Genomic DNA, 12,123 nt, shown 5'->3' with positions numbered 1-12,123 from the left:
ACTTTTCTTCATATCAACGCTTTGACTCGCCTAACCGGGACATCGCTCGGCGTGGCGAGTGACACGTATTGCCTAGATTTAGGATTTAAAGCAGAAATTCATATCAAAGAAGTGAAAATTAACTCAGCAAAACCCACTGTGATCGAATGATCGAGAGAAACTCCAAAAAAGAGGGATATTTACACATTTGATTATTCAATAAGGGTTATGAATAATCACGCAGGGTCAACTTTGACTCGGCCTACAGGGAGTACGTTTTCACATATAAACGCTCGCTAAAGTTGCCTTGGGGCTAGGGTTGTCTCGGTTACCCGAGACCATATAACTGGGGCCTTACAAGTAGTTTCTTTGTAACAGTAAGTTAGGACCATGAAAAGATATGACCAGCATGAATGCGTTTCTTTAAGAAAATCCAACATTGGATTCTTAAATACGAAAACGGATTTTGCGTTCTTTACTAAACAGATCAATCCAAGATCACTCGGATCATGGTGCATCGAAAGAACCGAAGAATCCTTGCCCAGAGTGGAATCTTCGGTTCCTTTGACGCACCATGATCCGAGTGATCTTGGATTAATCTGTTTAGAAAAGAAACGCAAAATCCGTTTTCGGATTTAAAAATCCAATCTTGGGTTTTCTTAAAGAATCGCACCCTTAAGAAAACATATGTTGGCCTTTTCGGAACAGACAAAATTTTCCATAGTAAGTGCGTTTTATCTCGCGCATTAGTTTTTACATTCTATTTCTTAGCTTGTCTTACTGGAACCAAAGGAAATTGGCATAATTGACACGTCTCGTCAAAAGAACTAAAGACACTTTTTCCGATGACAATTAAAGGTAAGGACAGAATCGAGAGCTTGCGAAATGTTCTCTTTTAATTATCAATTATTGCCATTGTCTTTCAATCAGAGAAACTTCAGCTCAAGATGTTGGATCCGATCATCGAGCTATTACACAATCAAACACCTGATTTCGGAAGCGATTCCCAAAAAGCACATATTCCTTAGCTCGTCATAAATTTACTTCCCTAAAAACAAAAACATTACAAGACTATTAAAAGCACTTAGCTCTTAAAAGGAACCGGTAGTAGTATTGTGTCAAGATATACATATTTCTTACCTCACCTAGAGCAGAAATTTGAAAGAACTGGTGTCTCAAGTCCTCTGCGCTGGACTCTGAAAAATATATTGACAATGTAATCTTAATGAATTGCACGCAGTACTAAACCCTCATGAGGCAGATCATTCTTATTGGCTCTCCTCTGACATCTAATTTTCTTTGAATCGAGATCAATATTTACTTTGATATTAAATGGATGACATTCGCATGACGTCTTTAGTTTTTCGCAAGAGAATTGAATATACTTCAACTGCCTTCATTGCATTCCGTTTCATTTTACATTTATAAATTCTTAAAAAATAAATTTAAAAATTTACTTTTACAAATTCTATTTACCACTGGCAGCCGAACGGGGCAATGATGAGCTTTCATTTACCACAGCAAGATCTTCTCTTACTCCCAGAAATTGGGGCGGGAGTTAACTGGATTGATATCACGAGAAATATTTCTGCTGTTTAGTCGCCAAGGAAGTCTTTGACAAAAATGTCGAGAGCCGAAATAACCGATCTTACCCTTCGCTAATGCTAGAATTTACTCATCCCAAAGCGTTTTCTCCCCTTTGTGTTTAACAATAAACAGCTTTTTCTATTCATATCTTTTCCTCGAGGAAGGCAGATGAAATTCTTTTGGCTGGTTTTGAACTAAAAGGAACTCCAACCTTTGAAATAAACGGAACGCCAACCTTATTGATCTCCTTGTCGGTTACGCCAAAGTCAAAGCGAAAAGTGTTCAGTGAAAATACCTGTCAGACATAAATATACATTCTTTACATCTGAAAGGAGACGCTTTTTCCATTAAACGGCTGGGTATATTAAGGTATTAAGGTCAATTTAAAGATGGCTTGTTTTCAGTCATTTCATTCTTTTCGGTTGGTTAAGCAGGTAGACTGCACCTGTGCACTACAGCCTGAAACAACGGTTTACTGGAAATGACAATTCAATCGACGTAATTTTGATCGCGCTTACAAGTTTTTATGTTGTACTTCTTAGCTTGACTTTTGGAACCAAAGGAAATTGACATAATTGAAAAATTCTTGGTGAAAAAAATAAAGACACATCTGGCATGACATAGCCATGGAGCAAAATCGAGAGCTTGCTATATAGCTAGAAGTCAGCTTTTACTAGTTATTGCCGTTGTTTTTCAATCAACTAAACTTCGGTTTAGGACATGAAATTCTCATTGTGACACCAATGATTGAGTTATTATGTGGTCAAAATCCAGAAGCAATTCCCAATAATTTTTAGCGCTAACGCAAGAATTTACTCATCCAAAAGAGTTTTGTCCCCTTTGTGTTTAACAACAAACAGCTTTTTCTATTTATATCTTTTCCTCGAGGGAGACAGGAGAAATTCTTTTGGCTGGTTTTGAAATAAACTGAACTCCAACCTTAAGAGAAGAAATAAATAAAAAAGAGCCTTCTTTAGCCCTCATTTATGTCACTCACGAGCGACTTTATTGCAATTTTAAATGGGTTGGTTCGAACGAAGCTCAAAAAGGTCCTACTTTACAATTTCTAAGCTAATGACTTACGGTACGCTTAAGGTACGCTTCATTAAATTGTTGTAGGAGTTAGAATACCCCAAAAAGTACCTAGTTACAGATTAGAAACTCTCATGTCATCATCTCAGGACAAGAATGGTGTACATCATGGTGCGGAAGTTGTAATTTTGTGCAAATCTTCGAGGTTTATAAAAGAGATTCATAATATCCCACAAAAATAAAAGCGTAAGTAAGGAGAGTTGTGCCTGAAGTCTCTTTTGTCAAGTTATAATTATCGGGAGATTTGAAACACTACTAGTTTTTTGGTTTGAGGCCACATTTTTTGAATTTTTTTCGATTCTAATCGACATTAACTCTTAATTTGCTTTCAATAGGGATCTATATATACTTCGTTATTAATCGGATGACATTTGAATGACTCCCGGTTTTAAAAGAAGAACTGGAAACACTCCACCTGTCTTTATTGATCTCGCTCGAACGGATGAGAAACGGATGTTCCAGCCATTTAAAACGGTTTCAAATATCGTTCAAACGCCCATGGAAAAATTTCGATCGGATGCTGTAAACGTTTGAACGGCAAAGGAGAAATTTTAAACGGATGATGCCAGCCATTCGAACGGCTAACGAAAAGTTTCGAATGGATGATGCCATCCGTTCGAACTGCTAAAAACCATTTTGAAACGGATGATGCTAAGCGTTCGAACGGCCGAAGAAAAGGATTCGTATTGAACGACTAGTTATAAACGGCTCAGCGGCTAAATGCGGGAGATCTTGTTGTTTTGATTCAGGATATGTTTTTGTTCACCTTTCGTTAGTCTATATATAGCGGTAATTCTCATTACACACTTCTTCATTTCATCTTTCAAAACTCGACAAAACTTAGAAATAGTTTAGCTTTTAACAGACTAGAAAACAAAAGAATTGTTTTCCATCGCGGACCCGAGTCCGTCTCCTCGCAAACGTGCTGAACTTTGCATACCACTCGTCGACGCAGTGTGGATGACCTCCAACGCAAGTTTTGTTACAGAGATCAGGCACTTCGACAGAAGTTAATAGGAAACATTAATATTGTTATGCTTCATCATCTCTCTTCAGAGTAGAGCACCAAGTTTATTTTAATATTATGTACTCTGTCTTTTGGTAGGGCCAAGTTGCAAACGTTTGCATGCAGTCTATTTCCTATGAATCTTGAGTTCACAAACCCCGTCAGAAAATCCACTGTACACGCTACGTTTGAGACTTGGTAAACAGCAGAAATTTTACTTATGAAATCGTAATACCGCGTCAATCGATTTATTTGTAATATTCTGAGTTTGAGTTTTCCAAAGAGAAATAAATAAATAATGAAGGGTTGATACTTTCCTTTATCAACAATGGCAGTCCCATCCAACGTAAATGCGGAAAGAAAACATTTTGTTTCTTTTTTGAAATACCTTTTATCGCTATTAAGGTGAAAATTGTAAGCGAGCTTTTGTGTAGTGCGGGTTTAATTTAGTGTCAAGAGCTATTAATGATCTCCCCCCTGTCCTCTCGAACTTATCGCTCATTCGGAACAGTTTTTCCGCTTTGTATTAAACATTAATTTGCTTTTGATATGCAAATGTTTTTCTTAAAGACGCTAAGTACACCGTGAAAATTCTTTGAAAAATAAAGCCAACACAAAACGTATACTCCAGCGATATCTCCAGTCTTTTCTTGCACTTCTTTAGAGCAGAAAAAATAAGATTTGAACCTGCTGAAGTTAGAACGACTAAAAAAAGTGTTTTTTTTTTTTCCACAAACCTTCTCGGATCTGCTGTATTTTACATGTTTAAAAAATTTTCTTTTATTGCATTTATTGATCTGCTTGTCAGTTACGCCAAAGTCAAAGCGAAAAGTATTCAGTGAAAATACCTGTCAGGCATAAATATACATTCTTTACATGCGAAAGGAGACACTTTTTCCATTAAACGTCTGGGTATATTAAGGTATTAAGGTCAATTTTTCTTTTGGGTTTGTTAAGCAGATAGAGTGCAACTGTGCACTACAGCCTGAAACAACAGTTTACTCAAACAATTCAATCGACGCAATTTTGATCGCAGTTACAAGTTTTTGTGTTGTACTTCTTAGCTTGATTTTTGGAACCAAAGGAAATTGACATAATTAAAACTTCTTGATAAAAAAAATAAAGACACATCTGGGATGACAAAGCCATGGAGCAAAATCGAGAGCTTGCTCTATAGCCAGAAGTCAGCTTTTACTGATTATTGCCGGTTTTTTTTTCAATCAACTAGACTTCAGTTTATATATGGTCAAACTCCAGAAGCATTTCCCAATAATTTGTAGCACATTCATTTTGTATTTCCCAACACGCCATAAATATAATGTCCTTAACAAGAAGAAAATTAAAACCTGAAAAAGCGTAGCTTTTAAAAGTGACCGGTAGTAAAATTATGGCAAGATAGAGATATTTCTTACCTTATCTGGAGCAGAAATTGAAAAGAACTGAATCCGAGGTCCTCTGCGTAGGACTCTTGAAAATATATTGACAAGGTGATCTTAAGTTAATGTAGTCAGTACTTAGTCCTCATCATTACGCATATCATCCTTATTGCCTCTCCGATTCTCTTCATTTTAATTTTCTTTGAATCGAGATAAATATTTACTTGGATATTGATGGATGACATTTGCGTAACTTGGAAATGTTTCACCTGCCTTTATTGCTTTTGCTCGTCTTCTTTTATTTTATCATTTGACTTCCGTTTTTCGCAAGAGAAGTGAAGATACTTCAGCTGCCTTCACTGCTTTAGCTTGTCCTGTTTCAATTTACTTTCACACATTTCATTTACCGGAATTCAGCCCAACGGAGCAATGATGACCTTTCATTTACCACAGCAAGCACCTCGTTGTGTTTCTATTTACATCTTTTCCTAGAAAAAGGTGGGTAAAATTCTTTTATCTTGCTTTGAAATAAAGCCAACGCAGCTAGTATAGCAGACATGTAATGCAAGTCAAAATTAATACAAACATTATAACATATCAAAACCCCGATAGAGAGCTCATCTGTAGCTTTGTAAAGGCATGTGTCGTGTTAAATGAAACACCCTGTGAAAAAACCTGTGAATTTTGCAAGGGCTAAATTTTGTAGAAAAATCACAAAATCTAGAACCTGTGAAAAATCTGTGAATTTTAAGACCTGTGAAAAAACATGTGAAAAAAACATGTGAACAAAATAGGAAGAAATTTCACTTTTAAAACCTGTGAATAAACGTGTGAAGTAACCTGTGAAGAAATTTCACTGAAAATATGCTCAAAAAACCTGTGAAGAAAAAGCTGTGAATAAGCTATCAAGACGTTTCACTGCAAAAAAAAAGTGGAACGTATTTGAAAAAAACTTTATTAAAATAATTCTGAAACAAAAATTAACACTTAAAAGGCCGTGAAAATGTGAAACATTTTTTGAATTTTGCATGATTGAAATCTGTTTTGCACTGCACCATACATGTGGTTAACTTAGCAACCTGTTGAGTTATCACCAGCAAGTTGGCATGGAAATCGTATGTGAGTTGTTAAATTGTTCATGGAAAATTTGACAATCTAGGCCAATCTTTTTTTGGTTTGGTGGGCAAATCTACAGAAAATTTGTGTGAAAGCTGTAGATTTGCCTTTATTTCAAAACTGTGGTAAATCAAAGCCAAATGTGAAATTTATGTTCTAATTGTACTCAAATTCAACAGCAGCATACAGTCTCTCTCTTATTGGAATAGCGCTGCAAAATAGGTATAAAATTAACATATAATCAAATTATGCTTCTGCAGCAAATGTGAATAAACTGTTGGTTAATTTGCATTTTTAACATGTGAAATGTATTCCTCAGTCCCTGTGAAAAAGCTCCAAAACAAATTCTATTTCACAGGCTTTAACACTTTGGAAAATGTCCCACAGATTATTATAATCACAGTTTTGAAATTTTAGACACTACAGTGCAAGTGTACATGTAGCAATGAACAAGCTCAAAACCAAAATTATCTTTCACAGGTTTTTTCACAGTTCTATTATACAGTTTTTTTTCACGGGTTTTTTCACAGGTTGTGACCATGTGAAAAGTGCCTGTTCACAGGTTTTGAGATTTTAGACCCTGTGAAAAAACCTGTGAAAAAGCTCCAGAGCAAGATTCTTTTTCACAGGTATTTTCACAGGTTTTTTCACAGGTTTTATTTCACAGGTTTGTTCACAGGTTTTGTCATAGGTTTTGACCTTGTGAAAAGTGCCCTGTTCACAGGTTTTCAAAATTTCACGCCCTGTGAAAAACCTGTGAAAAGCCTTTGAAAAAACACATGAAAATTAGTATTTCACAGGTTTTTTCACAGGATAATTCATAGGTTTTTCACAGGTTCGCATCCAATAGTGATAGCCTCCATTTGACTTTAAAAATATACTCAGATATTTGTCCTTGGACATATCTGCTCCTTGAAGCTCACAGTTTTTATTGAGCTCCACTCCAAGAAAACTGCTTACTTCTCGGAAAAGTTCTTAATTACCCTAAAGAAACAGAATTTACTAGTAGTTTGTACATTTTGACTGTGTTTACTAGGAAATTTACTAGAAAAGTATGTCAATTTATCCTATCCATTTATTGTGGAAATCTTAAATATCTGGACTGAAATCACTTACGAGAATAATACAGACCATTTTCGCTCTCAGAGCCTTTGACACAACTCCCTTATAAGAATCGATAACAGACCAATCTTCTGCAAAAAATGGCAGCAAAAAGGGATTAACAGGGTTTCGCATTTGATGAAAGATTCAGACACCTTCCTATCCTTTTCTGAATTCAAAGATCGGTATGGTATCACTGAAACAAATTATCTTGCTTTTTATGGGCTGTTATCCGCTTTAAAAAAAATCAAAATACCTTTACACAATAATATAAATATACAATACGAAAGCTTTTATACGAAATTTATGAAAGCAAGTAAACCAAGCAGACAGGCCTATAAAAAAATAATTGGTCTTAAACAAAGAGTCAAGAAAAATGGGCTACGGATTATGCCTTTGAAGCCCATGAACCAATAGACTGGAGTGCGGCGTACCAGCTAGCTTTTCAGTGTACAAAATCTATAAAACTAATTGTATTTCAATTCAAATTGCTGCATAGACGACTGGCGACTAATGATTTTCTTAAAAAAGTAGGAATAAAAGATAACGATCTCTGCAGTTTCTGCAAAACTGAGAAGGAAAGCCTAATTCATCTTTTCTGGTCCTGTAGAGTTGTCTCTACCTTCTGGCAAAACTTTAAGGAGCTTCTTGTAAGCCAAAATCTTGCGTTGAGAACATACAACCTTTCTTTAAATATAGTCTTAGGCCTAAGGCCAGACAAATCAAAGAATAAACAGAAACTTAATTTTAATTTTCTTGTGACGAGATATTATATATGGTCGTGTAGGACACGCAACTTGCCCCCTGAAATGAAACATTTCTCTGTCTTTCTGGCATGTTACAACAGCCTCAAAACTGGAGCAGCGTCAAATGATAATCTTTAGAAATCTAAGTGGGTGATAATAATAATTAAACGTATTTACCAACAAGCAACTGTATAAAAAAAAAAAAAAAAATGAAGAAAACCCTAAGGCTAACACTGTGCACGGATATTATTGTACTGTAGGTCAACCTTAACAAGTGTTGCATTTGTCAGTATTGTAAGTAACGTGTATTGTATGTAAGTAGTAAGTAGTCTTTTTAATTAATTAATTAATTAATTAATTGATTAATACAATGTAACTTATTGTAGTGTAAGTAATGTAAGTAATTGTATTGTTAGTAATTATCCAGTAAGTGATGTAGGTAATTGTCCCATAAGTAATGTAAGTAGTTGAACTGTAAGTTGTTTTTTTTCCCTGTGTTTTGCAATAAAAAAAAAAAAAAATTTAATAAAAAAAAAAAAAAGGAAATTTAATTTTAGAATCTATATAGTAATAGTTACTCAAACTTGCTGATACTTAAATCAACAGAAAAAAATCCAGTTTGCAATTCATAATTCTCTCAACAAAATTGTTGATAGTTCACAAACCTTGTCAATAATTGACTGCATGTGAGACCTGTGATCTTGGTTACCATATACAGCAGTGAGGACCACTGGTCTGGGGAAATGTGCAGACCTGCTTCTGTAGCAATTTTTATTATCTGTGCATCATGCGTCTTCCGCAAACCATTACATGTACGACACTAATACAAAATAAACATAAATTTTTAAAAGAGGACATTAGGCTTTACATAAATTATTAATTGCTACTATTCTTCTTAATTCATTTGAAAAGTAATAATTGGACAATGAGCTGGAGGTTTCTTAGTGGGCAATCAAAGTTCCGAACCAACTGTCAAAGTCAATTAAGAAATCATGAGTGAGCTGTCTATTGTTTGACCATTTAATTTAACCTACCGACAAAAAAGTCCTTATTTTATAAGCATCACGGAAATGCAAAGTAAAAGCCATTTTCAAAGATTGACCAGCTTCTGGTACATTGCATCAATCATTAGATCATGGTCAATGTGTAGCCAACAGTGTATTTACCTGCTGGGCTGTTGGTTGGTTTTGCTGTACTATTTAATTAATAGATTGCACTTTCTCGGAGTTTAACCCACATGGGATGACAGGAGAACACCAGAAAGGCCTGGTGGGGGGAGGGCGGCGGGGGAGAAGGCTCTCTCATATAAAAAGAATATGGATGCTCATCGCACTTTTAGGGGTTGAAAAATGCGGTTTGGTACCTCTAAGGGTGTTATGTCTCAAAAGGTCCACTGCAGGAGCTTTTACAGTACCCTTTAGGGTATTGAGCCCAAAAAAGGAGGCAATCTGTTGCATTATAATTGGTACCTCTTAGGGGTGAAAAGCATTTCAAGCCACACCCACAAAACAGGATCTTGGTATCTCTTAAGGGAGAAAGGCTTGTAAATCATGAACCATTAAACCAAACCAGTGAATAATAGTAATGAGTGCTTTGATTATCTCTGATCTCGGGATAGTTATTACCCACAATGGACTATGCAGTGAGTCTTGGCACAAAAGGGTACCATTTCAGGTTGGATCTATTCAAAATGGTTCAAATTTCATGTCAAATTTGAACTACAAAGTACAATATGGTAGACTACCATTAGGCTGTTCAAAAAAAGTTAATATGATGGCTGATTCATCAAAGGGTGACAAGGCGCAAGGGCTTTAATCTCAGTGCAGAGTCTCAACCCATATATAACTGAGCCCCTGCCCTTTTGGGTATTTTATCGAGTCCTGAGATTGGCTTAGTCTCACAATGAAGTAAAAACAATCTCATACTGTACCTGCTCGTCTAGCTGAAACAGAGCTGATTCATTGTCTTTTCTCTCAACCTGAGAAAAATCTTAGCATTAACATCGATAATAATACATTCTTATATTACAAAATGTAGCTCACGCAGGTTTAACTAACAAAACGTTTACAGTAAGAGGCATTAACATTAACATTTTAAATTAATGTCATGGTAAACATTTTTTAACTTTAGCAACAAAGGGCTGACAGCTGACCCACATGTACATGGAATGGTAGATGTGAGTACACTCTTTGAATAAATAACTGCTAAAATCAACCAAACAGATTGCTTCATTGCTGCATTGCTGGTCCAATGTTCTCTAAATACAGAACCAGCACTGTCCTGTACATAAATGAATGATCCAGCAATAGTTACTCTTCGGTAAAGATTTTCTAAAATTTTCAGTCATCAAATAAATCTCTTAATTAGTTATTAACCAAGCTTGTTCAGGACCATACTGGGAGAATATCGGCTGTCAGTCTCTTTTCTCCTGTAATTTGATGTTACTCAAAAATATCTGGCTCTTGGTCATTAAGCACAGACCTTGAGCTCTCTGCACTCGGTCTCTAACCATAACCTCTGGACAAATCATACTTTCCATCCATTCCTGAGCTTCAGTAAGTACATACAATGTAACTATATCTTTACTATTTTCTCCTAAGCATTCAAAATAGCAGAGTTCAACTTAATTCAGTGATGGAGTACAACAGGGTTTGGACTTCTAACTTAATGATGTTTGAATTCCAGGTTTTCCAAATTAAAAATAATTCCAGGACCCAGAACTCAGACTTTTTGTGTTATAAATGTTTTTAGAAAAAATGCCTTTTTAAACTCCAGGAGCTTCCAGGAGTAGACGGAAAATAGACCATTTTGAGGAATTTTCCAGGGAAGTGGTAGGAGATTTTACAAATTTCAGAGAGCAGTTCATTTAACATAGTGCCAATCCTGGTTCATTAAGATTATGAATACCTTAAAGCATGATGCCCTGTACAGCATTACTGGACTACATGACCAATGCTTGCTTTGGAAGCTTGTGGAAACCGCGATTTCAGCTTCTGGACCACAAACAGAACTAAAACTTTCCTAGACAAAGCCTCTCCATCCTCAAGAGCCAACAAAATTAGTTTTAAAGCTTCTTCTTGCATTGCTGGTCCCAGAAACTGACAACCACGATCCTGCATAGCAGCCCAGAGGTGGGAAGGCAACTTTGACTTGTTTTGATGCAATAGCACAAGCTCTGTTACAGTCCTTTCCCCAAGGCTTCTGGCAGCACACATGGCCCTCACTCGGCCATCAGCGACAGCAAACTGACAGTTAACTAGAGACACAAGCTTTCGCTGAATTGGTCTTGAGAGGAGATTGTTTGAAGAGCCCCGATTGCAACCATTACTTGTTCCACTAGCTGTCTCATTTGCAGCACCAGTGAAGGGCTTTAACAACAATGCAAGCTTCTCAATACAACGTTTGGATGCTCTGTATTGAGCAGCATTGTGTTGTACAGTTTCTGTGGGGGGGAAGTTCGTCTTCTGGTATTTCCACTCCAACTAGCTGAAGCAAAGCATAGTTAAATGGAAGCTTGGAGAGGTCCGTATCAGTATGAACGAGATCAAATGGACATTGTGTTTTAGACAGCTTTGAGAAACAGGAAATGCAAAGCGTGTGTCCACATCCCAAGGTGACTGGTTGCCGATTGCAGTCGTCAAATTGGTAGTTACATTTAGGACACAAGAGAAATTCTGTCCACTGTGAAGTTTGAATGGGCATGACTGATAGATTCAGTTATTTTGCAGGTGATATTTGTCGCTGGATATGTATGTAATTACTACAAATCTCCTGAGATAATAAAAATAAATAGAACACTCTTTAAGGACGGTGCATACTAAATACAAAGTTTGTTGCGCCAGATAAGGACCATATGAGAAAAGCAGACCTTTGCAAAGGCTATTGGAGATTCCACAAAGAAATGTTGGGGTAGCCACGCATTTTTTCGAGATAATTAGCCTTGAATCTCAAAAAATGCTGACATCAGCATTTTCTGAAAAATTTAGGAAAGGATATTTTTCACAGATTTCCTTCGAATTTGCCTTTACTAACAGAAAAGCAAACACATTTATAAAGATCTTAAAACTGCATGGTAAATGGTAGCATAAAAACCATTTCCCCTATGTTTTTAATAACAAAA

General features: G+C 36.2%; 1 protein-coding gene and 2 pseudogenes across 2 annotated transcripts in view; 1 reads left to right on the top strand and 2 right to left on the bottom strand.

The window, feature by feature from the left end:
• The window catches only part of LOC149107014 (uncharacterized), a 104,648-nt gene that overhangs the window by 4,059 nt on the left and 88,466 nt on the right, over positions 1-12,123 (bottom strand). The window contains exons 1-2 of one of the 2 annotated variants that reach the window (XM_089296893.1): positions 5,077-5,151; positions 1,120-1,175 (exon numbers count right to left, since the gene is read on the bottom strand). The exons of the other annotated variant lie outside the window; for it this stretch is intronic. The gene's annotated coding sequence lies outside the window, so the exon portion shown is untranslated. Of the gene's footprint in view, positions 1-1,119; positions 1,176-5,076; positions 5,152-12,123 lie in introns of those variants that run through there. 2 annotated transcript variants of the gene reach the window in all.
• LOC149107025 (uncharacterized) lies at positions 6,147-8,190 on the top strand (annotated as a pseudogene).
• LOC149107024 (roquin-1-like) lies at positions 8,167-11,705 on the bottom strand (annotated as a pseudogene).

This window comes from Orbicella faveolata, unplaced genomic scaffold (genome assembly GCF_042242905.1).
Source record: "Orbicella faveolata isolate gen_17 unplaced genomic scaffold, um_ofav_v1 contig_27, whole genome shotgun sequence".
Lineage (NCBI taxonomy): Eukaryota > Metazoa > Cnidaria > Anthozoa > Scleractinia > Merulinidae > Orbicella > Orbicella faveolata.
This window is presented reverse-complemented; position numbering and strand designations above follow the sequence as displayed.